This window comes from Rhineura floridana, chromosome 3 (assembly GCF_030035675.1).
Source record: "Rhineura floridana isolate rRhiFlo1 chromosome 3, rRhiFlo1.hap2, whole genome shotgun sequence".
Classification (NCBI taxonomy): domain Eukaryota; kingdom Metazoa; phylum Chordata; class Lepidosauria; order Squamata; family Rhineuridae; genus Rhineura; species Rhineura floridana.
The window spans coordinates 128,505,817-128,531,577 of record NC_084482.1 but is presented as its reverse complement, the minus strand read 5'-3'; the positions used below and the strand labels follow the sequence as shown (position 1 = coordinate 128,531,577).

The following is a 25,761-nucleotide window of genomic DNA, read 5'->3' as shown; positions in this document are numbered from 1 at the left end:
CCATGCTTCTGGGCGGTGACCCTGTAAGGCATAAGTATTTGGCCAGCTGTGGCAACGGTTGGGGTGAATGACCTCCCTGTGAGTGGGATACACTGCTCTTTGCTGTTGTGGAACAAAAGTGTAAAGAGCAAGAATAATTTCCTGGATCCTGGGATGGAGGTGGGAAGAGATCCAGGTAATTACAGGCTAGTTACCTTAACACCTGTTCCAGCAAAGCTGATGTAAAGCATTATTAAAGATATAATTGTTCTGCCCTGGTGTCCCTTGTTGTTGGAGTGGAGCTTGGTGTTGAATATTGTTGCTGGAGCTCTTAGACAGGGTTACTTCTTAGCATTCTAGGCAAAGAATGTACGCAAAGTGACTTTTCTTCATAGTTTTCCATTGCCAAGATTCCCCCTTGTGAGCTTCAAGTGTGCACAACATAAGGCCAGTGAGAAATAAGAACATAAGAACATAAGAAGAGCCTGCTGGATCAGGCCAGTGGCCCATCTAGTCCAGCATCCTGTTCTCACAGTGGCCAACCAGGTGCCTGGGGGAAGCCCGCAAGCAGGACCCGAGTGCAAGAACACTCTCCCCTCCTGAGGCTTCCGGCAACTGGTTTTCAGAAGCATGCTGCCTCTGACTAGGGTGGCAGAGCACAGCCATCATGGCTAGTAGCCATTGATAGCCCTGTCCTCCATGAATTTGTCTAATCTTCTTTTAAAGCCGTCCAAGCTGGTGGCCATTACTGCATCTTGTGGGAGCAAATTCCATAGTTTAACTATGCGCTGAGTAAAGAAGTACTTCCTTTTGTCTGTCCTGAATCTTCCAACATTCAGCTTCTTTGAATGTCCACGAGTTCTAGTATTATGAGAGAGGGAGAAGAACTTTTCTCTATCCACTTTCTCAATGCCATGCATAATTTTATACACTTCTATCATGTCTCCTCTGACCCGCCTTTTCTCTAAACTAAAAAGCCCCAAATGCTGCAACCTTTCCTCGTAAGGGAGTCGCTCCATCCCCTTGATCATTCTGGTTGCCCTCTTCTGAACCTTTTCCAACTCTATAATATCCTTTTTGAGATGAGGCGACCAGAACTGTACACAGTATTCCAAATGCGGCCGCACCATAGATTTATACAACGGCATTATGATATCGGCTGTTTTATTTTCAATACCTTTCCTAATTATCGCTAGCATGGAATTTGCCTTTTTCACAGCTGCCGCACACTGGGTCGACATTTTCATCGTGCTGTCCACTACAACCCCGAGGTCTCTCTCCTGGTCGGTCACCGTCAGTTCAGACCCCATGAGCGTATATGTGAAATTAAGATTTTTTGCTCCAATATGCATAATTTTACACTTGTTTATATTGAATTGCATTTGCCATTTTTCCGCCCATTCACTCAGTTTGGAGAGGTCTTTTTGGAGCTCTTCGCAATCCCTTTTTGTTTTAACAACCCTGAACAATTTAGTATCATCAGCAAACTTGGCCACTTCACTGCTCACTCCTAATTCTAGGTCATTAATGAACAAAACCATCACCATATTCTTTGCTTAGTGATGTCAATGTTGATGGCATGGCTGTTGACCCAGGAGTGGCTTTTAAAACAAATCTTGAGGGAGGTCTGGGAGTGATGTAAAGCTTCAGTGGTGATGGGCTATGGGCATGGATTGAAAAGGCACATGGTATGACACAAGTGTGCTGCTCTGTGGAAGTGTTCAGGATTCTGCCATGTTCCACCAATGGATCTTCATCACAAAATGGCTCCACTGTTGGACTGTTCTGCCACCAGATCTGGGGAATTCTGCTGGTGTATCTGTTATGCCAGTTGCATATCTCAAGTTCTGCCAGCACAGCAGGGCTTCCACAAAATCCTGCTCAGGATCACTCCACGTTTCTTTGTTCCTCTGTTGTAGTTAATGCAAGAGTGCATTGTGTTTTGTACAAGGTTCAAATCTTTCCTGTCTCCCAGTTTCACCAATTTCCACTATGATTTGTTTTACCATCCTTTTTCATCTAGTTTCGATGTATGGTTCAGCAAAGCATCTGACTAAATTGCCAACCCATTTACACACAAGTTGAGGTCACATGGTAGTGAGTTGATTTTAAGCATATTCAAGTACTTTGAATCTAATAACAGTTACTGTAGCAGGAAAACAGTGTAGATTTTGTGCTGTGGCTGAAGACATAGCCTGTTGAACTCTTCTCATAGGTATCTTGTATGCCAGACCTTCAGAGACAAAAGGCCAGTGAATTAACTTGCTGAGTGAAACATTCAAATTGAGTTTGAAGTTGTTAAGTGGAAAAGAAAATTTCCATGACAAGTGATTTCCCTGATCAGATGACAAGCTATAATGAATTAGGGCAGTTTGGCTAAGAAGGTTTATGATGGCACCTGTGTGCAAGGCAGTCTCTCAGGCTTTTTTCAAGAGATATGAAGGGGCAGTGGTGGGGAGATAATAGAAATCTTTAGCTATTTAGTCTATATTGATTCTTGTTATAACTTTTAGCCATTAGTGTTTCCCCCAAATATAGATTCTTTATAGGTACTTAACCATATTGCTCCTTTCAAAGCAAACCCTTAGCCCATTATGGATAATCAGACTAATAAAAGGTACTGCCTTGTTTCCTGGTATGTTCTTTCTCTATGAAAGCAGTGCTTGCTGCCATTTTTGATGTTGGATTTCTTCTCTAGGCTGGAGCTTTTATACTGATGTACTAACCAATCAGGACTGGTTTATCTGGGGGATCATTTGTCCACCAGCCACATCTGGCTACCCTTGTGTGAAATATGGCATTTGCTTAAAATTACTAAGCAACAGTTGTTGTTTTTGTCACCTTAGTTCCCTTTCTTTAGAAATTCTAAGTTAACATATGTTCATGGCAGATGTTAGAAAACCTGCAGAAAATGATGTCCTAGGCTTCTGCAGAGATCTTCTTGTGATGCTAACCAGCATTACCTGCAGATGGTAAATCTGCTATGGTGAATCATTACCATCTTGGGATTGTCTATATGAAGAATCCAAAATGTAGCCTATGAAGAAATGATAACGCATAAAAGAAACCCAGGAAGCCTGGTTCTACGTTACACTTAAGTTGTCTAATTTACGCCTCTAAAAACAAATACAACCTCCTTATTAAACATCTTGGTTCTGATTTATAGGAGATTGGGAGATGTTCTATAGGATGTGATACCCCTACTTGTCCCTTCCCCATCCGTTTGAAATCCCCCTTTTAAAATGGCATATCTAAACTGCATAGTAATTTTCTGCTAGTGCAGTGATCCTATGCAGTGTGCTCTCCCCTTGGATTAGGCCTCAGATCCTTGCACCTGATCTGTGCTTTACTAGCATTTCATGTCAGAGCACAGAGGGGATAATAGACCCCCTACTTAAACATTGCTACACATTCCTCACTTCCCAGAGAAGTGAGAGGTTCCAGATGCAGTACAGTTTGGGTTTGGTTTCCTTTGGAAGGGAGAGCACAGGAGACTTGTGTTCTTGTAATGTTCAATTTATTTAGAAATATACAAGTAAGAGCATAAGTAGAGATAACCAGCGTGCACAGTTGTGATAGATTGGTGTGTGGCGGGGTTTCCCTTACTGGCTAAGTTCCTTTTTATATAAGGGATTCCCTGCAATATATATATATTGTTGCATGTGCCCCAATCTCTCAGTGGTGTGAGACTTCCAGGGGTTACTGTGCTTACCCAGGGTTTGGTTTCCTTAGAAAGAAAATCAGCAGAGACTGTGGTGTCTTATAGGATATATGGTTTATATACACATGTATACAACCTAAGAGTAAGATGGAGGGGTTCTCAATATGAGCAGTCCAACAGATCTTGCTTCCCAAGCTCCATAGCTTTCGGTTCAGACACAGAACATCTAGTTTCATCTAGACTAACACTAACACACACACACAAACTACTTCCTTTTCTTTTTTGGGGGGGATCACTCTCCTCAAGGAGCATCCCTGGCCATTTGTTCTTATGTCAACAGGACTGCTCTTGACTACATTCTTACATATGCAGTTTCTGTCCACCCAGCAAACAAAGACACTGGCCGGCATGATTTACTTATGAATGGAACTAGTCTGACTAGTGGAACAGATTTCTCTGCTCCATCATCAGATTCCCAATCAGAGGTTGGAAAGGGGATCCAAAGAAATCATCCATCACAACCCTCAATTCTATAACAATATATAAAGCTGCTACCAGACAAGATGAACCTCATGCTACATTGTAGTCTGTCCAGCAGTATGAGGGAATTTCTGAGTCCTGCTGCTGTATTCTACACTAGTTGCAGCATCCAAACTGTCTCAAAGGACAGCCCCAGACAGAGCCCATTGCAACAGCCCAATTTAGGAACATATATTTTAAAAATGTAAAAAGTAAGTCTCTCACTATTCACTTCTGTCCATAAACAGATGTAAGTGTAAGGTGTGGTCTTCCTTGAGCAGATAAATAGGAACACAATCTCCTTTCCAGATAACTTCCCCCTTGAGCACTATGTTGTGGCCTCTGGTTTTGTTAATGTATTTCTCCTTACAGAACAGAATCTTCATTTTTCCCTTCAGCATGCAGATCACTGAGTAACTGGAATTGCTCTCCACATCTACATTAATGCTACAACAAGTAAAATCCAACACAGACGTACTGTAAACAACATATTTAACATAAATATGTTAATGTTCAGAATTATAATTTAAAACACAATCAGAGCTTGGAAGATTACTTTTTAAAAGTAATAAATTACAATTACTATTACATGGCCTCAAAAAGTAATAAATTACCATTACAATTATAATTGCTCTGAAAGTAACTGATTACTTTACTGTTACTGAAAAGTAATCGCTACAATTACATTTAAGTTACTTTTTTAAAAATGGAGTGCCGACAAGGTGCTGGCCTTGGCTGCTGCACATCTAAGTAGCCTAAAACAACATTCTCTCTCTCTCTCTCTCTCTCTCTCTCTCTCTCTCTCTCTCTCTCTCTCTCTCTCTCTCTCTCTCTCTCTCTCTCTCACTCACTCACTCACTCACTCACTCACTCACTCACTCACTCACTCACTCACTCACTCACTCACTCACTCACTCACTCACTCACTCACTCACTCACTCACTCACTCACTCACTCACTCACTCACTCACTCACTCACTCACTCACTCACTCACTCACTCACTCACTCACTCACACACACACACACACACACACACACGAGTAACAGAATAAATGTTTCCCCTGTATGATTAACAGAATGGCATAACAGAATCTCACATCCACCGCCCACCTCAGCAATGATACCCCAACACACGTATACTTTTCTAACTCGAAATCAATTTTTATATTTTAAATGTGGCTTTTACAATACATTTGTTCAAAGAGTCTCATCATAAACTGATTTCTCGCCCCTACCCCAATGATAGATATTTTGAATGTTTGTTGTAAGCCACTTTGGGCACATCTTGCTGTAGAAAAGCGGCATATAAATAAACTCAACCAACCAACCAACCAAAGAGCACAGCAGACAAGGAATGTCTTTTTAGAGTCATTACGTTGCCACCAGTACTGAACAGGTGTTCTATTGCAGTGCTTGAAGGCATGCCTATGTTGTGCTGTAAAAAACAATGTAGCACCCCCCAACTAAAACACATTTTTATTAATATGGCAATCCCCTTATCATCAAAGAAAAATGCAAACTTTAGTACTTTACTAGTTGCCTTTGTAATTTTTTTGTCAGCAGTACAATTTAGAGGTAACTTAATCCTGTGCATACTTACCTGGGAGTAAGTCCCATTGAACTCATTGGGTAGACATGTATGCACAATTGAACTGTCACTGGTAGAAATTAAGAGACATATCTTAGGTAAACAGAAAATGCACATATCAAAAATAATCCACCAGCATAAACGTTATCCCTTCTCCTGCAATTAAAATGTGGTCTTGCCCAGCATATAGTGAAACTGTGGAATTTACTACCACAAGAAGCAGTGATGGGCACCAATTTGGATGGCTTTAAAAGAGGATTAGACAAATTCATGGAGGATAAAGCTATCAGCGGCACCTAACAGTGATGGCTATGTTCTACTTCCACTGTCAGAGGCAGTATGCTTCTGCATATCACTTACTGGGAATACAAGTGAGGAGAATGCTGCTCATGCATTCAGGTCCTGCTCGTGGACTTCCCTTTAGGGCATCTGGTTGGCCACTGTGAGAACAGGATGCTGGACTAGATGGGCCACTGGTTGAATCCAAGAGGCTCTTATGTTCATGTATGTATCGCAACTAGGGTTGTTGGGTCAGAATGATATTTTAGGGGCGGGCCCGAGTGATGTCATGGGGCGGGCCCGAGTGATGTCATGGGGCGGGCCCGAGTGATGTCATGGGGCGGGCCCGAGTGATGTCATTAAGCATGATACATTAAGCATCAATCACAGTTGCTTGGAGCATACAATTAAAAAAAAATCTAATTGGAAATCAAGCTAGAAATCTTAGCTAAAAGATGGAGCCTGGGTAGGGAACATTTCATCTAGCCTACTTGCTTTTGGCAAGAAGGGTTTAAGTGCCGCCAGGCCAGGCCAGTCAGAAGGCCACTGTAGGAAGAAAGGAGCCTAGTGTTGTGGAGATGTTAGATGGGAGCATTCGGGAGTAAAGGTGGATGCACCTGAAGGCTGCAGTTCTAAACACACTTACTAAGGGACTAAGCCCCATAGAACTCAACAGGACTTACTTCTGAGTAGATATAGTTTGGATTGTGCTGTTGGTAAAGCTTGACTAGGGATCCTCTGCAAAGACTTCCATATCCAAGCAGGGTTGGCAACCCCCTGCCTGGAATGCCTTGCTCTTATCTTTTAATGTGGCTGCTCCAAACTTCTTTACAGATTTGACCCTTCACTTCAGAAAGAGGTCTGAGAGATGAGTAAGAGTAAGAAGATTCTCTACTCTTTCTGTCTACCCTGTGGGCTGCTATAAACTCACTTTGACAGCCAACCCAATTCCAGTGAGTAATAATTGACAGAGAGAAAACACACATGGCTTGGTCTACCTTCACAGGCAGCAGCTTGGAAACAACAACTGCAGCCACACTTTCAAATATGTGAATTCTCTTTTACCACAATTGGGCAAGAAACAAACTGCCATGAAACCAACAAGGTGCATCATCAATGGGTTTTAGGGGGTTGAGCTGCGTGCATGCTACCACTGCTGTTGCTTCTATGGATGTAAGGGAGTGAGGTTAAAGGTAAATGAAATGCAAACAAAAGATGAAAAACAAAATACAGCGATGCTTTCCTAAATGCAATACCATACCACTATATTAGAAGCTCAACTGGAGTGCATACCGCAGATCAGAAAAGGTACCGCCAGGGCCAAGAAGATGCCAGCATGGTTAACGAGCAAAGTCAAGGAAGCTCTTAGAGGCAAAAAGTCTTCCTTCAGAAAATGGAAGTCTTGTCCGAATGAAGAAAATGAAAAAGAACACAAACTCTGGCAAAAGAAATGCAAGAAGACAATAAGGGATGCTAAAAAAGAATTTGAGGAGCACATTGCTAAGAACATAAAAACCAACAACAAAATATTCTATAAATACATTCAAAGCAGGAGACCATCTAGGGAGGCAATTGGACCCTTGGATGATAAGGGAGTCAAAGGTGTACTAAAGAACGATAAGGAGATTGCAGAGAAGCTAAATGAATTCTTTGCATCTGTCTTCACAGTGGAAGATATAGGGCAGATCCCTGAACCTGAACTAACATTTGCAGGAAGGGATTCTGAGGAACTGAGACAAATAGTGGTAATGAGAGAGGAAGTTCTAGGCTTAATGGACAATATAAAAACTGACAAATCACCGGGCCCGGATGGCATCCACCCGAGAGTTCTCAAAGAACTCAAATGTGAAATTGCTGATCTGCTAACTAAAATATGTAACTTGTCCCTCGGGTCCTCCTCCGTGCCTGAGGACTGGAAAGTGGCAAATGTAACGCCAATCTTCAAAAAGGGATCCAGAGGGGATCCCGGAAATTACAGGCCAGTTAGCTTAACTTCTGTCCCTGGAAAACTGGTAGAAAGTATGATTAAAGCTAGATTAACTAAGCACATAGAAGAACAAGCCTTGCTGAAGCAGAGCCAGCATGGCTTCTGCAAGGGAAAGTCCTGTCTCAGTAACCTATTAGAATTCTTTGAGAGTGTCAACAAACATATAGATAGAGGTGATCCAGTGGACATAGTGTACTTAGACTTTCAAAAAGCGTTTGACAAGGTACCTCACCAAAGACTTCTGAGGAAGCTTAGCAGTCATGGAATAAGAGGAGAGGTCCTCTTGTGGATAAGAAATTGGTTAAGAAGCAGAAAGCAGAGAGTAGGAATAAACGGACAGTTCTCCCAATGGAGGGCTGTAGAAAGTGGAGTCCCTCAAGGATCGGTATTGGGACCTGTACTTTTCAACTTGTTCATTAATGACCTAGAATTAGGAGTGAGCAGTGAAGTGGCCAAGTTTGCTGACGACACTAAATTGTTCAGGGTTGTTAAAACAAAAAGGGATTGCGAAGAGCTCCAAAAAGACCTCTCCAAACTGAGTGAATGGGCAGAAAAATGGCAAATGCAATTCAATATAAAGAAGTGTAAAATTATGCATATTGGAGCAAAAAATCTTAATTTCACATATACGCTCATGGGGTCTGAACTGGCGGTGACCGACCAGGAGAGAGACCTCGGGGTTGTAGTGGACAGCACGATGAAAATGTTGACCCAGTGTGCGGCAGCTGTGAAAAAGGCAAATTCCATGCTAGCGATAATTAGGAAAGGTATTGAAAATAAAACAGCCGATATCATAATGCCGTTGTATAAATCTATGGTGCGGCCGCATTTGGAATACTGTGTACAGTTCTGGTCGCCTCATCTCAAAAAGGATATTCTAGAATTGGAAAAGGTTCAGAAGAGGGCAACCAGAATGATCAAGGGGATGGAGCGACTCCCTTACGAGGAAAGGTTGCAGCATTTGGGGCTTTTTAGTTTAGAGAAAAGGCGGGTCAGAGGAGACATGATAGAAGTGTATAAAATTATGCATGGCATTGAGAAAGTGGATAGAGAAAAGTTCTTCTCCCTCTCTCATAATACTAGAACTCGTGGACATTCAAAGAAGCTGAATGTTGGAAGATTCAGGACAGACAAAAGGAAGTACTTCTTTACTCAGCGCACAGTTAAACTATGGAATTTGCTCCCACAAGATGCAGTAATGGCCACCAGCTTGGATGGCTTTAAAAGAAGATTAGACAAATTCATGGAGGACAGGGCTATCAATGGCTACTAGCCGTGATGGCTGTGCTGTGCCACCCTAGTCAGAGGCAGCATGCTTCTGAAAACCAGTTGCTGGAAACCTCAGGAGGGGAGAGTGTTCTTGCACTCGGGTCCTGCTTGCGGGCTTCCCCCAGGCACCTGGTTGGCCACTGTGAGAACAGGATGCTGGACTAGATGGGCCACTGGCCTGATCCAGCAGGCTCTTCTTATGTTCTTATGTTCTTATACCAAACACAACAAGATTCCTATGGGTAAGGCAGACAACTTAGCTTCCCACAACCAGTCAGGATTCATAACCGAAAACCAAAACTAAAAAAATCCTTGCAGCCAGTCAGTTAATTCAGAATGCTGCGGCATGATTGCTGACATGAGTGAGATCCTATCAGCACATAATACCTCTGCTCTGAAATCTGCATTGGTTGCTGATTTGCTACCAGGCCAAGTTCAAGCTGTGCTTTCCATGTTATGGGTGCCACATAGTACTTGTTCTGCTCTTGTAAGAAATCAGTCCTGTAAAGTGGCAGCATTTTGGATACTCTGTTAATACGGTTTTTGTGGTAAGAGGTATTCAGAGGTGGTTTACCATTGCCTTCCTCTGACTTTGTTCAGAGTCATGCTATGTGTCCAACCATATTTTGGACACATAATGAGAAGACATGATTCACTAGAAAAGACAATACAGAAAAACAGAAGGGAGTAGAAAAAGAGGAAGACCAAACAAGAGATGGAGTGATTCCATAAAGAAAGCCACAGACCTGAACTTACAAGATCTGAACAGGGTGGTTCATGACAGATGCTCTTGGAGGTCGCTGATTCATAGGGTCGCCGTAAGTCAAAATTGACTTGAAGGCACATAACAACAACAATGAAGTGGCAGCACCTACACTTTGGAACTCCTTGCCTATTGACATTAGGCAGACGCCTCTTTTCAGCACCTGCTAAAATCATTTTTGTTTAGGCAAGCCTATCCATGCATGTAGAAGCTATTGTGTTTTTAAATCTGTTTTTAACTCATTGTTGATTTTATTAATTTGAATTTTTTCAGTACACGTCTTTAACTGTTTTTGCCAATAATTTTATTGTTTTAATTCTTTCTGTAAACCACTTTGAGATTTTTTTTTTACAATAAAGCAGTATATAACTGTTGTAAATAAAATACATTAATAAATTTTGGAGTCACAGCTTTTAAAAATGTTTTTAAAGATGTTTTGTTTTAATATATTTTAAAGTCTGTTTTTATGATTTTTAAAGTGTTTTTAGTGCTTTTGTTTGCCGCCCTGGGCTCCTACTGAGAGGAAGGGCAGGATATAAATCAAATAATAAATAAAAATAAATAAATAAACTTCATTCACTCAACCCAAAATTCAGAATCATGCCACTTTAAGCTGTTTTGCAACTGTTTATACTTGTTTTATGGTTATTGGTTTTTAAAGGGATTTTTTTCTCATTGTGAGCTGCCTTGTTTTCCAATCACCAACCCTACCTCACAGGATTGTTGGAAAGACTCCATGCACTCACACACATTTGTAAATATACACCCCATATAATAATTTATTGTCGAACCAGTCAGTCGTTGCAGAACATTTTTTAAAAAAATCAGTATTAGTTTCCTACATAATAAAAAATGTGATACCTAGGTAAGCCCTGCCTAATTGCTTTAAAAATAGGATTGGAGAGGGAGGGAAAGATTTACAACACAAACACAATTCTTTGTTATGCTTACTCAAAAGTCCCATTAATTTACAACACAATCCTAACCATGCCTATTCAAAAGTAAATCCTAATGAATAAAATGGGGTTTACTCCAGGAACATGGGATTAGCATTGCTTTACTCCCAGAAAAGTATTGGATTAATTACTTTCATATTGCCAAGGTTTTCAAAGCACTGCCCTCTCCAACAGCCTAGGGTCTGACTCTTGCACACAAGAGAAAAAAAATTTTTTAACTATATTATTACTTACTCAAACTGAAGATTTCAAAGCCAACATTTCCTGACTTTTGCAATTAAGTGTAGGCACTTCCTGGGTCAACAAATCACAACCCTGCCTTCACTTATTGGCTATAATCCTGAAAGGGCAGGGTTAGAGCCAGAGCTTGGGAAAGTTATTTTTTTGAACTACAAAACTACCGGTCTGGCAACCAAGAGGTCTTCTGTATCTTTAAAAGTTGTGCAGGGGGAAGGGAGAATTCCACCTTGTGGTTTTTCCCATTACCGTATTGCAAGAACACCTGCACTTGGCTGACTTTCTCTTCTCCTAAAGATACAGGATCAGTCTCAGGTCCCAAACCTGGCAACCCTATTCTGAATAGACATGTATTGGATTGCAGGTTAGTACTTGTATAATAGGCATCAAATTTTACTTGCCTTAACCAGATTGATGCATCTTTGTACTATAAAGTGTCATATTTTTTCTCTCCTCCTGCCCCCTGCAAATTAGTACAGCATCAAGGCTTCAACCAGTCTTTATCTTGCCTAATTAGTGCAACCCTATACCCAATTTGATTTACCTGGGAGTAAGCACCATTAAACACAAAGAGTTACTTCTGAGTCGACTTGTATATGTTGTAGTGTAAGTTAACTATAGAATAAGTTTTAACAAGTGTTTGGAACTCTTTGTATTTGCCATGGAGAGGGGGATTTTTTAAATTTGCGCAAAAGAGCTTCCAGGGAATATGTTCCTCAGAAGATGAAGATGCATCCTGGTTGTTAAGAAGAAAGGAAGTGCTGGAAAGAAAACTGGAAGCAGCAGCTCTTTAGGACCCTGGCTGCTTCCTGCTGCAACTTCTGCCTGCCCTTCACTCACCCCGAAGCAATGGCCTTGAGAAGGCTTTTGGTTCTGCTCCTTGCTCTCTCAGCAGCCCTGCTATTTCTGGGCGGCTAGCTAGCAGTGATGGTCTCTCATCTCTCCACTGGTAAGAGAGGGGAGGGAGGCAGAGGCCACCGATCAGAGCTTTGGGTGCCAAACCACATGCAACCCCCCCCCCCAGCCAGCAAGCATAGTCTCTCTCACTCAGCCACCTCCTGGACCCTGCCTTGCCACAAAGCAAACATTTTCCCTTGAAGTGCAAAAAAAGTTAAAACACTGCAAATGCAGCAAAGTAGCCAGGGAGAGTACGCACGCACACACACACATGCACACACACGAGTCATCTCTCACCTCCACAGTTCTTCATGTCCACTCTGCCGCTGCCTCCTTGCCCTCCAGATCCTTTCTCCCTCCACTCCATTCTTCACCACTGCCCCCCATTTTTAACCATTTTTTCTCCGCCCCCATTTCCCGTTCCCCCCCAGTAACGCCCCAAAGTAATACTGGAAACATTTCAATTACAGCTCAAAAGTAATGAAATTACTCCTAATACAATCAAAATGTAATGAAATTACCCAGGGCCGGCACCTGGCATGCTGGGGCCCTTGGACACCAGCCTGCCCTGGGCCCTGGCACCCGCATGCATGCCACACCTACCTACCTTCTCCGATCCACAGCAGCGTCGTCTCCCACCCCTGCCATGGATTATGGAGAGGGAGCTCCCAGACACCCCCCTACTGCTGTGCAGGCCCCACCTACCTCTCCTTTGACGTAAAAGATGGTTGCTCTGCAGGCGCAAGCCTGCCATCAATCAGGATGGCACCCAAGGCTTCCCTAAGTGACTGATGCCTCCGCCGCCATCTTGGTTGATGGCATGCATGTGTGCTATGCGCACACATTCCTGCCATCAACCAAGATAACAGAAGGGGAATCAGCCCCTTAGGGAAACCTCGGCTGCCATCTTGGTTGATGGCAGGCTTGTGCTTGCAGCACAGCCAACATTTACATCAAGGGAGAGGTAGGTGGGGTGTCTGGGAGTTCCCTCTCTGCAATCCATGGCAGGGACGGGAGCTGCCTCGGACCACGGAAAGGAGCACTACCAACCCACCCTAAGGGGGGGCCCTTGGGACCCAGGGGCCCTTGGCCAGGGCCCAATCTGGCCCCTTTTTGGTGCTGGCCCTGAAATTACCCACTTATTCCACAATTTTTTTTTTTTTTACAAATAATTCATTTTGCCTAATGAATTACTTCCAAGCTCTGCACATAATGGATTTAACCAATTACAATGAACGACATTATCATTTTTTAAGAACATCAGTGTTAAGGTGCAATGTTAATGTTAAGTTCAACTGAAATAAATAGATATAGCTTTCTGGATATCAGTAAACGTGGGCTTTTATAGGAGAGAATTTCAGAGAGCTGAGACTACAGAGAAATAGACAGCACAAAACTTATTCCACACATTCCTTCATTAAGAAGATAACATGTAAACCACTCTTTACAGAACTAGAGGAGTCTGCTGCTTCCCTGACCTTGGTTTTTTTTGCTGTTTCTCTGTACCATGCTTTATATGTACAAAGAATGCCAGTGTGAACTTTTTTCCTGCACCAAGTTCTGTCAGATTGTCTTTGAACAAGAGACCATGTAACATTGTCCCTAATACCCTGTGATCTTATCATACTACCTGCTTAATGTGATTCCTTCTGTAGAAGCTGACAATGAATCATGCTGCCTGGACACTGTTCTGTCTGGGACAATGAACAACTGACCTTCAGGTTGGCCAGATTTTTCTCTTCTTCCAAACGAGTAGTGAATCCCTGCTACATAGGGAGGTACTGACTAGCAGCTGCATCAGCTTACTTCTCTACCTTCCATATTTTAAATGTATTAGATTTATTCACTTTCCCTGGAAGTGTACTTTCTTCTTTCTGTGCTCTGCATAGATTTTCTCATAGGAGATCCCCACCCCCACCCTGCACACACAGAATTTTGCACCCCTCTGCTATTGGTGTGCTCCTAATTGCCCTCCTCCAATGTATTTAATTTGGAAGAAACTTGCCCGCATGGAGAGATGGAGAGTTCAGATGTTTCACTTTTAGTAAAAGTGCTAACATGTCCCTGCAAGAGTAACCCAGGGACCACCAACCTTTTTGTATCAGTGGGCACATTCTGAATTTTGAGAGAGTGCTGTGGGTGCCAGTCACAAAATGGCTGCCATGGGGGGGCATAGCATAATGCAAAATTACACAATACAGTAATGGTGAAGCTTACCTAATAATTGTATTTTCCTTTCTTAAAAAAAGGCATAAATTGTTGAATTTCTGCCTACTATGAAGCTATTAAGGGCACAAGAACCCAGTTTTTCCACAACTGCAAATCCTAAACCAAACCCTACGCTGCCCTATTAAAGACAAAGAGACTTACTTCTGGGTAGACATGTATACAATTGTACTGTAAGTAAACTATTCACTGAATTGTTAATGAGTGCCTGGTCTTCAGCTCCTGAACAGCAGGAGACATGCCTAAACCTCTGCAAAGTCTTCACATTTGCCTTTTGGGGAGAGGAAGGATTCTTTCATATCAACCCACTTACACTTATTGTGTAGTAGTACTTGCAGAAATAACTTCTAGGGAACACCGGACAAACTCATCACAGGAAATATGCATCCTGGTTGCTAAGGAACAAGGAAGGGCAAACTACAGAGATTCTAAGGACTAATAGAAGATAAGAAGCAGGGAAAGTACACTAAAGGGAGGGGGGAAAGCAGCTCTTTAGGACCCCAGGGATTCCTACTGCCTGGTGTCCAAACAACTCACTTACTAATCACAGCTCTGACTTCACTCATTGGCTAAAAACACTAGCAGGTGGGAGAAGGCCGGCAGGCTCATTTCATATAAATTGCTCAGAAGGGTACTTACACATTTTGTTTCTTAACTCTCTAGGAGGACTAGAGACTTTTTTAAAAAAATGCAAGTACAGAGTCTGCACCAAGGAAGGCCTTCATGGGTGCCTGGGTGCCTGCAGGCACTCTGCTGGTGAGCCTTAGTGTAGTCTTCACACAAATGCACCTTGTTATGAAGGTGCTGAATTCATCTAGCACTCTGCACATCCCTGGAACTTCTCAAACCTTTAGCTTTGCTCTACAGGTGACTGTGCCATCAGTAAAGTCTTTGCCAAGGGTCGCTTCCTTGGTTGTGCTTGTATAGAGGGGTTGTCTTCACTAAAAGGAGCATGTCATCATGGTATTGAGAGACGCAAGATCTCTGGGTAGATGCTAATACCTAATTATGTACTTGATCATTTGCCAACTGCTAACACAAGTACACGTCTCACTGCTGTCCTGGGATCCTGCTGGGAGGAAGGATGGGATATAAATCAAATGATAAATAAATAAATGTCATTAACTAGCCCTGGCGAGGTGGAAATTTTATTTGGACTGCCAATGCCCCACTTAAGTCTTCTGTGTCTGCTGCTCATGTGGAAAATCCCTATTGCCTATGTTCCAAATATAGTAAGTAAAAACTTTATTTTGATTGGCCCATGGCACTCACCTATACTTCCTAAGATGGGTTTCTCCAATTTGTGGCTGAAAACATAGAATCATAGAATAGTAGAGTTGGAAGGGGCCTATAAGGCTATCAAGTCGAACCCCCTGCTCAATGCAGGAATCCAAATCAAAGCATTCTCAACAGATGGCTGTCCAGCTGCCTCTTGAATGCCTCCAGTGTCAGAGAGCCCACTACCTCTCTAGGCAATTGATTCCATTGTCATATGGCTCTAACAGTTAGGAAGTTTTTCCTGATGTCCAGTCGAAATCTGGCTTCCTGCAACTTGAGCCCATTATTCCGTGTCCTGCACTCTGGGACGATCGAGAAGAGATCCCGGCCCTCCTCTGTGTGACAACCTTTCATGTATTTGAAGAGTGCTATCATATCTTCCCTCAGTCTTCTCCACTCCAGGCTAAACATGCCCAGTTCTTTCAGTCTCTCTCATAGGGCTTGGTTTCCAGTCCTCTGATCATCCTTGTTGCCCTCCTCTGTACCCGTTCCAGTTTGTCTGCAACCTTCTTGAAGTGCGGAGACCAGGACTAGATGGAGTACTCAAGATGAGGCCTAACCAGTGCTGAATAGAGGGGAACTAATACATAGTGCGATTTGGATACCAAATTAATTAAAAATTAATTTCCTTTTGTCTTTTAATTAATTTCCTTCCTGTCTTTCCATGTTTGTTGTTGTCTTCAGGTTAATTGGAACCTCAAGGGGACAGGAGCCTCCTGTTTGCCCTTAAGGAAAACTTCTTTTTTCTTAGAATCATATTGAGAGGTTTCTAAAGAATCCAGGGTGTTTGCTTGGAGATTGCACTGCATGCTGCTCAAGAGTGACTACAAAGACTAGCTTACTATAGGTCATCCTATCATTGCTAGTGTCCGTAGTCCACGATCTGCCTCTTCTGGCATACATCAACCCATGACACTCACTTGATTGACATCCCATAAGGGATGTAGAGTGAGGTAGCCAAGTTTGCTGATGACACCAAATTGTTCAGGGTACTAAAAACAAAAGGATTTCTGAAAGGATCTCTCCAAAATGGGTGAATGGGCATTAAAATGGCAAGTGTGATTCAGTATGGGGCAAATCTAAAGTGATGCACTTGGGGACAACTGTCAAAGGCCCTTCCTCCAGTAATCACATGCCTTACTACTGAAGACCTCAGAGGCGGTTGACTTCTTGTTGTTGTTGTTGCCTGCTGTTCACCAGTAGATCCCAGGGCAGGTTACAGAATTTTAAAATACAATATTAAAAACCATTAAAACACATTACGTTCACAGGAATAGGGTGGGTCCTAAAAACACACATCTCAAGCGCAAAAGGCCAGGGTAAAGAGATGCGTCATTAGCATTCACTGAAAACTGAAGTGAAGGTACCAGACACATCTCTGTCGGGAGGGAAATCCACAACTTACGGACTGCCACAGAGAAAGTCCTCTCCCAGACCACCACCACCCCATGCTTCTGAGGATGGCAAAACTACCAGTAAGGCCCCTCTTTGCTGATCTTAACACTTGAGAGGGTCTGTAGGGAAGGAGATGGTCTCTCAGATATTTGCGGCCTAAATCCTTTATGGCTTTAAATACTAACGTAACCACCTTGAGTTTGGCCCAGAAACAAACTGGCCACCAATGCAACTGTTTTAGAACTGGGGTCATACGAGTTCTAAAGGCAGCCCCAGTCAGTAATCTAGCCACTGCATTTTGGTTTTTTTTTACAATAATTTTTATTCAAATTTTCATAAAACATACAAAACAAAATCATAAAACATTCAAAGACAAAAAACAAAACAAAAATGATTAAACAAAAAAATAAAATGTTGACTTCCCATTTGTCGCAGATCAAATCAGTTATAGGTCTACAATATATAACAATCCTGTCTCTTAAATTATATTATAAAATCACTTTCCTCCAGTAGTTATCTTAATTAATCATCAAATCTCATAAACATTACTTTATTCTTTCCACAAAAAGTCAAAGAGAGGTTTCAATTCTTTAAGAAATATATCTATCAATTTTTCTCCAAATAAACATGTCGATTAATCCATCTCGTTAATAATAATAATAATCTTATTGTCATAACCATAGTCCAAATAAACATATCGATTAATCCATCTCATCAAAATCTGTTAGGTCCAATAATTTCAATAGCCATTATTCCATTATCCCTATTAATTCCATCTTCCATCTTCAATAGTCCTGTTAAGTCTAGTAATTTCAGTGTCCAATCTTCCACTATCAGTATTCCATAATAATCTTGCTGTCATAGCCATAGTCATATAATAAGAGTCTGATGGGAATTTCCTCTATCCCAAATATTTTCTTGCCATCAATTCTGAATAAGTTGCTGAAATATTGTTGTAAAGTCATATCTCTGTTCTTCTTTTTTACAAAATGCACTGGCTCATCTCTTGAGAGTTTTCCATTGTCACATGGCTGCAGTTAATTCCATAGATTTTCTCTATATCAAGCTCCATCATGTCATTCCAGTCCAGAAGATTATCCAAGCCATTGATAACTTTATCTCTAATATCTTCATTAATTTCTTCAGAGATAACGTTAAATTCCAAACAGTAGATTTTATTTCTAATATCCATAAACTCCAGATCTTTTTCCAATTCCACATTTGTTCCAATCTCCAGGGCTTGTATCTTCCCTTTATTTTTTCTTTTCTCATCTCTGATCTCATTCTCCTCTCTCACAGGATCCCCTATTTCTTTAAGCTCCTGCGTCATTTTGCTCAGTTCAATTTTCAGCTCCTTACTGCCCTGTCGCAGGGTTTTTTTTTGTTATCTCAATCTCATCCATTATTTTCTGAAACATAATTACTTCCAGATTCTCAGCCACTTTCTTGATTGCCATTTTTAAAACCACGAAAACAAAACAAAACAAAAATAAAGAAGAACCACTTCTTATTTCAGCAACAATTGGGTTAATATTCCAGGCTTGATGACATCACAGTATAAACAGAGCAGCCTGCCTTATCTCTCTATGTTCAAGAATACAAAACAAATTTAGTTCCCAGCATCAAAACAGTTAGTGGCGTCGTGAAGAAGCAGATTCGTCAAAATAAAATAGACCAAAAAGAGAATAGTCCCAGACAATATAATGTTCCTCGGAATAGAAATCCCTGTTCTGTTTATATCTTTAGAATGCACTTCCAGGACAGCTTTTTGCAATAGAAACAGAGATAAGCTGTTAATTTCGTGAATAACAGAGAAGAGTTATAGCTCACCCAGAAGTTCTTTAAAGCTGATTCATTTGACAAATCTCTTTTTGCTGCAACAATTTAAACCAAGTAAAAAAAATAATAGAAAGAAGGGTGCTTGCCTGTTAGTCTGTTTTCTCTTTGAAGAAAAGATAAACGTATCGCATTAATCAGATAGAGCTTGTTCGGAAGTCCGTCCGGCATTGCTGGCTGGACCTTTTCTCATAAATTAATGAAATCCAGTCCTCCCAACAAAAACAGGCTTTTGAGGTTGATCTCTACGTTTCTCCCTGCCCGGGAGAAATTTCATCAGTCAAAATAAAAAATGTTCTGACTGATTTATATCTGAATAAGCTTCTTTTGAGGCGGGAGCCCGTCTCAAAAGCAGGCACAAGCGAAGTCACCCTTCCCGGAAGTCCAGTAATCTAGCCACTGCATTTTGGACCAGTTGAAGTTTCTGGTCATCTTCAAGGGCAGCCTCACATAGAGTATATTGCAATAATCCAATGTGGAAGTTACTAGAACATGGAGAACTGTTACCAAGTCACCTCTGTCCACAAGGGACTATACCTGGCTAACCAGCTGGAGCAAGGGGAAAGGCACTCCCAGCCATCGAGGCCACCTGAGCCTCCAGTGCCAATGTTGGATCCAGAGTACCCCCAAGCAACAAACCTGCTCTTTCCAATCCCATCCAGAACTGGGAGTTTTCTCATTTTGTAGACTCAAGAATCTGGCACACATAACACCTCAGTCTTTTCAGGATTCCGTTTCAGTTCGTTGGCTCACATGCAGCCCATCACTGCCTCCAGACACCAGTCTTAACACCTCATTTACCTCTCCTGATTCAGATGGAACAGAGAACGAGCTGGGTGTCATTTGAATACTGGTGACACCTCACTCCAGATCTCCTGATGACCACTCCCTGCAGGAAGCCACAGGAAAGTTGAACAGAAGCCTCCCATAACTACTTTCTGGAAACATCCCTGGCAGTATGAGCAGAACCACTGAAATACAGTGCCGCCACCCCCAAACCTCCAGAAGGATACTATGGTTAATGGTATCAAAAGCTGCCAAGAGTTCAAGAAAGAGCAGGGTTACACCCCCCCCATCTCTCTCTCTCTCTCTCTCAACAAATGTCATCAACTAGGGTGACTTAATAATAATAATAAACTTTAATTTGTTAGTCGCCTATCTGTCCAATTTTGGACACTCTAGGCGACTTACAGCAGCAGCAAGTACAATATACAATACAATAAATACATTACACAATACAATAAATAACCATATTCATCAATTAAAACTAACATCAAGACATCAGTTAAAACATTACAACTAATCTAGCTTGAGTTCCTGTAGGCCTGCCTGAAGAGCCAGGTCTTTAACGCTCGTCGAAAACTCATCAGGGAGGAGGCATATCGAAGATCGTAGGGGAGGGAATTCCAGAGGGTGGGAGCCACTACTGAGAACGCCCTCTCTCTGATCCGCACCAGCCGAGCTGTTTTTTGGACCGAGAGGAGATCCTGCGTGGCTGATCTTGTAAGGCGGCTCAATTGGTGATACTGGAGGCGGTTCTTTAGATAAACCGGACCGAAACCGTATAGGGTTTTAAAGGTCAATACCAACACCTTGAATTGGGCCCGGTAAACCACTGGTAGCCAGTGAAGGTCTCCCAACACCGGAGTGATGTGTTCCCTGCGATGGCTATGCGTAATCAAGCGTGCCGCCGCATTCTGCAGTTTCCGGACTGTCTTCAAGGGTAACCCCACGTAGAGCGCATTACAATAGTCTAAGCGAGAGGAGACCAGGGCATGTATCACTCGCGGGAGAAGCTGTACAGGAAGGTAGGGTTGCAGCCTCTGTATCAGATGTAATTGATACCAAGCTGCCCGGCTCACTGCCGAAACTTGAGCTTCCATGGACAGCTGGGAGTCAAGAATGACCCCAAGGCTGCAGACCTGATCCTTCAGGGGTAATCTTACCCCATTAAACACCAAGTCAATGTCTCCCAACCTTCTCTTATCACCCACGAGTAACACCTCGGTCTTATCAGGATTTAGCTTCAGCATGTTCTCGCCCATCCATCCACTAACGGACTCCAGGCACTTGGACATGGTCTCCACAGCCACCTCTGGTGAGGACTTAAATGAGAGATAGAGCTGAGTGTCATCTGCATATTGGTGACACTGCAGCCCAAAACTCCTGATGATGGCTCCCAGCGGCTTCACATAGATGTTAAATAGCATGGGGGAGAGGATAGAACCCTGTGGCACTCCACAAGTGAGAGGCCAAGGGTCTGAAACCTCATCCCCCAATGCTACCCGTTGGTACCTGCCTGAGAGATAGGAACGGAACCACCGTAAAACGGTGCCCCCCATCCCCAATCCCTCTAGGCGGCTTAACAAGATACTGTGGTCGACGGTATCAAAAGCCGCTGAGAGATCCAGGAGAACGAGGAAGGTATATTCTCCCCTATCCAACGCCCTCCTCATATCATCTACCAGGGCGACCAAGGCTGTTTCAGTTCCATGTCCAGTCCTGAAGCCCGATTGGAATGGATCTAAATAATCCGCTTCATCCAAGTGCGTCTGTAGTTGTTTAGCCACCACTCGCTCTATCACCTTGCCTAAGAATGGTAAATTAGAAACTGGGCGAAAGTTTTATAACTCTTGGGGATCCAAGGAGGGCTTTTTCAAGTTGGGCCGTATCACTGCCTCCTTGAGGGCTGATGGCATTGCACCCTCTTCCAAGGATGCATTTACCACCGCCTTGATCCCTTCACCCAGCTTCTCCTTGCAGCTCACAATGAGCCACGAGGAGCAAGGATCGAGCAGACAAGTGGTTGGCTTCAAAGTAGAGAACACCTTGTCCACTTCCTCAGCGAGAAGAGGCTGAAACCGCTCCCATCGGACCGGAATGCAACTGGCCGATTCTGGCCCACTACTTGTATCCACGGCGTGCGGAATCGTGCACTTCAGACGCTCGATTTTATCGGCAAAGTGCTTAGCAAATATGTCACAGGAGGCTTTAGAATGTTCCATGGGTTCCTGCGCAACTGGACTGACCAGGCTTCGGACCACTTGGAACAACCTCCTGGGACAACATTCTGCCGACGCAATAGAGGCAGCAAAGAAATCCCTCTTTGCTGCCTTTGTTGCCACATGGTAGGCCGCTATTGCTACTCTAACCAGTGTCCGATCGTCTTCAGCGCGAGACTTCCGCCACCGGCGCTCTAGTCGTCTCACCTCCTATCTCAGACCTCGCAACCGAGGTGTGTACCAAGGTGCTGTCTGAGTTCTATTCAGGGGGAGAGGGCATTTTGGAGCCACTTGGTCTACCGCCCTGGTAATCTCCCTATTCCACTCCACCACCAGGGTTTCAACCGAGTGACCTTCTGACAACTCCATATCTCCCAGCGCATTCAGGAATCCTTTAGATTCCATCAGACGTCTGGGGTGGACCATCTTAATAGGTCCTCGACTGACCAAAGCAGTTTCAGTGCCGTGACTGGGCCGAAAGCCAGACTGAACTGGACCCAGATATTCAGTCCCCTTCAGTCATGCCTGAAGTTGGACTGCCACTATCTTCTTGAGCATTTTGCCCAAAAAAGGAATATTTGCTACTGGGCTATAGTTATTTAACACTTCTGGGTCCAGGGAGCTCTTCTTAAGGAGGGGATGCACCACCGCCTCCTTCAAGGTGGATGGTACTCTTTCCTCCATTGATCACGCCCTGGACCCACCCAGTTACACCCCCCCACAGCTAGATCTAAGAAGCTAAGAGGGGCAAGGGGGCAGGTAGTCAGCCATTCTCCTTCAAGCAGCTTGTCCACATCCTCAGACTGCAATAATTGAAACTGATCCAGATATGAGCTGTCAGACAATTTCATATGGGACAAAGCAGTCCTTCAGGTACTCTATTTCCCAGACTGTTTTGGACCTTAAAAACCAGCAGTTTGAATTGTGTCTAGAAAACTGGGAGATACTGAGAATAGTTGAAAATAGGCATAATATGCTTATTCCAGCAGGCCCCATTAAATAGCCTGGTCCTGTATTTTGAACCAGGTGGAATTTTTGAAGATTTTTAAAGGCAGACCCCCATATAACTCATTGCAGGATTAAAGCCTAGAAGTTACTAAATTATGGATAACTGTGGAAAGAGTCTGTCTACATTGACAAAATTCAAAGAAGAGGTGGTCAGACTAGCTGTCTCAGTTGGGAGCCATCCCTGCTAGCAGACTCTCAAGTATCTAGTGGGATCACTTGCTTTCCCTCTTGTTTTTGTTTTCTATTGTTTTAGTACATATGTGTAAGAAGAAGACTAATGGGCAGGCAAGGGGCCTGCATTTTCAGTTGGAATGCATGACACACTGATTTTCTTCTTTTTCAGCAGAGAGATGAGCTTGATCAGGGGTGGGGAACCTCCAACCTGCATGCCAATCTTGGCCCACTTGGGGATAACATTTGGCCCATGAGACCATTTCTCAAAAACAGTGTCCACCTACCAATCAGCTTACATTACTCAGAATAGAGGAGGATGTCTGCTGATGGGGGAGCAGGTTTGAAAACTGGAGGTTCAAAGAGCAGTGCAGGGCTGTTTGAAAGCTCTTTTGTAAGCAGCCTTGCACTGCTGTTTGAACCTCCAGTTTTCAAACCTGCTCCCCCATCACCAGACATCCTCCTCCATTCCGAGTAATGTAAGCTGATTGGTTTGTCAGTTCAAATATGGAAGATTATTAAAATGGAAATGTTTACGCTGTCAACTTTTTAAGAAGTGCATTTTTAATATTCTGCCATGATGTGCAAGGAAAGCATAAATATGGTTCCGACTTATTTATTTAAAGCATTTTAGCCTGCTCTTCAGTGAAAAAGGGCTTCCAGAGTAGCTTACAAATGTCAATGATAAAACAGAGTAAGAGTCATTTAGTGAACAATCTTATTTAAATTGCAACATACATATATAGAGAGAGAGAAAGAAAGTTTTGAAAGCAACAAACAGAACTTCACCCAGGCTTGCTCTGGATCCCTATAAGGATTCCGTTAAACACCTAAAAATATGTGCATGTAAATGTGATTAACAAAACAGAGGTTTTTACCGTAACACCAAAACGTTTCAGCTTCCACCTTCATCAGCTGCTAACATACAAATGCTGTTACCAAGGTGGCAGTTATAGAGCTTTGAGGATGGAACGCTCAGAGGGGCTTCATTTGCAGAAGCTAAGTGATGCTGGTACTGTCCTCCAGGTTCAGGCCATGTGGTGGCAATGTGTCCAGAGAGTATATCCAAAAGTTCTCCCTTTTAGTCAATGCTGCTAGATCTGTTGGCTGTTATAGAAAAGTCCAACAGGCTGTGACCCTCAGTGTTGAAATATTTTGCAACTGGTTGCTCCACTTTTTTTGTTAAAATTGCTGATTTGTGGTTTTTGAAGCGTGTGCGTAGGTCAGTTGTGGTTTTTCCTTTGTATTGGATATGACACCCTAGTCTTTTGCATTCAATGACATAAATTATATTGCAGGACCTGCAGGTGATGTTCTGTTTGATTTAATATGTCCTGCCTGTTCTAGTGCTTGTAAAAGTAGCTGTCTTCCTGAGGTACTCACAGGTGATACAGCGTTTGGAGTGACAAGGATGAGACCCAGGATTGGTGATAGGTGGCTTAAGCATACGCATATATATAAACCTTTCCTCTGTGAATATATAAGAAGTAGCTTTGTGATCCTGCTGAGTTTAGTTTTCTGCTGATGGCCTGCTAAGGCTTCTCAGCACAGTTAATGCCTTTGTTAGTTTTAGACATTTGTTCTGTGCTTGCTGCATGGAGTGCTTCCATTCAGTGCTCCAGGCCTCATTCACACCACACATTTATTCCACTATTATTCCACTTTAAATAGTCATGACTTCCCCCAAAGAGTCATGGGAAGTGTAATTTGTGAAGGGTGCTGAGAGTTGTTATGAGAGTCCTATACTCCTCAAAGAGCTACAATATCTAGAGTGGTTTAACAGTCATTCCCTCTTTCCAGGGAAGTCTAAAAATTGTAGCTCTACAAGCTACACTTCCCAAGATTCTCTGTGGCCTTGCTCTGCTACATTACTATTGACACTCAGAAGCTGAGTTTGCAGTTAGGAGGAGTGATGTTACTGAAAACAGTATGGTGATGAAACTCAGTGTGTCAATTTTGTATTGTCTAGCATGCAGTAAGATGGTGTATGTGCAATTTGCATTTAACTAGGGCAACAAAATAGCTCAAGCTGGCCCTGGGTCTTCATGCTGTAGACACCAACTAAATCCAGGATCTAGGCAACAAACATGTTGCTCTGGCACTGGTCAGAGTTCAAAAGAGTTCTTAAGCACTGTTTTAAGCTAAGGGGAAGCCACGTGGCTCCACAACTTTACTGCTAGAGTGAAAGAGAAGCACTGAGTTACCACCCAACCACTTCTTCAGACTCACCACAGTCTGAAGAATACCTTGGCTTCACACCCAAATTTGAAGCCTTGAATACTTTGGCTTCAAACATTAGGAGAATATTGAGATGCCTTGTGCATAAGCAGAGCTTGAAATATATCAGTGCCTCTTTCCTGGCTTCACATGAAGAACAGCGTGATGCTACTCTTTTGCTGCACTACATCTGCCTTTTCTCAGAGTCAAATAATCTTGCCATCCCAGTTTGGGGCAAGCTGAGGACCAAATTACATGTGACATTGGGAAACCCATGACTGATCTTCCAGTGGTTTATTAAAGGAAATGTTTTGTTGTTGTATGCGTTCATGTTAAGGTGCTGGACTACACCCTGGGAGATCAGGGTTCGAATCCCCACACAGCCATGAAGCTCACTGGGTGACCTTGGGCCAGTCACTGCCTCTCAGCCTCAGAGGAAGGCAACGGTAATACAGCTTACCATGAAAACCCTATTCATAGGGTTGCCATAAG

General features: G+C 42.8%; 1 protein-coding gene across 2 annotated transcripts in view; it reads left to right on the top strand.

Annotated features, from left to right (window-relative positions):
* Window positions 1–25,761, top strand: part of CACNA2D2 (calcium voltage-gated channel auxiliary subunit alpha2delta 2) — a 1,044,533-nt gene that overhangs the window by 190,511 nt on the left and 828,261 nt on the right. The gene's annotated exons all lie outside the window — the stretch shown is intronic.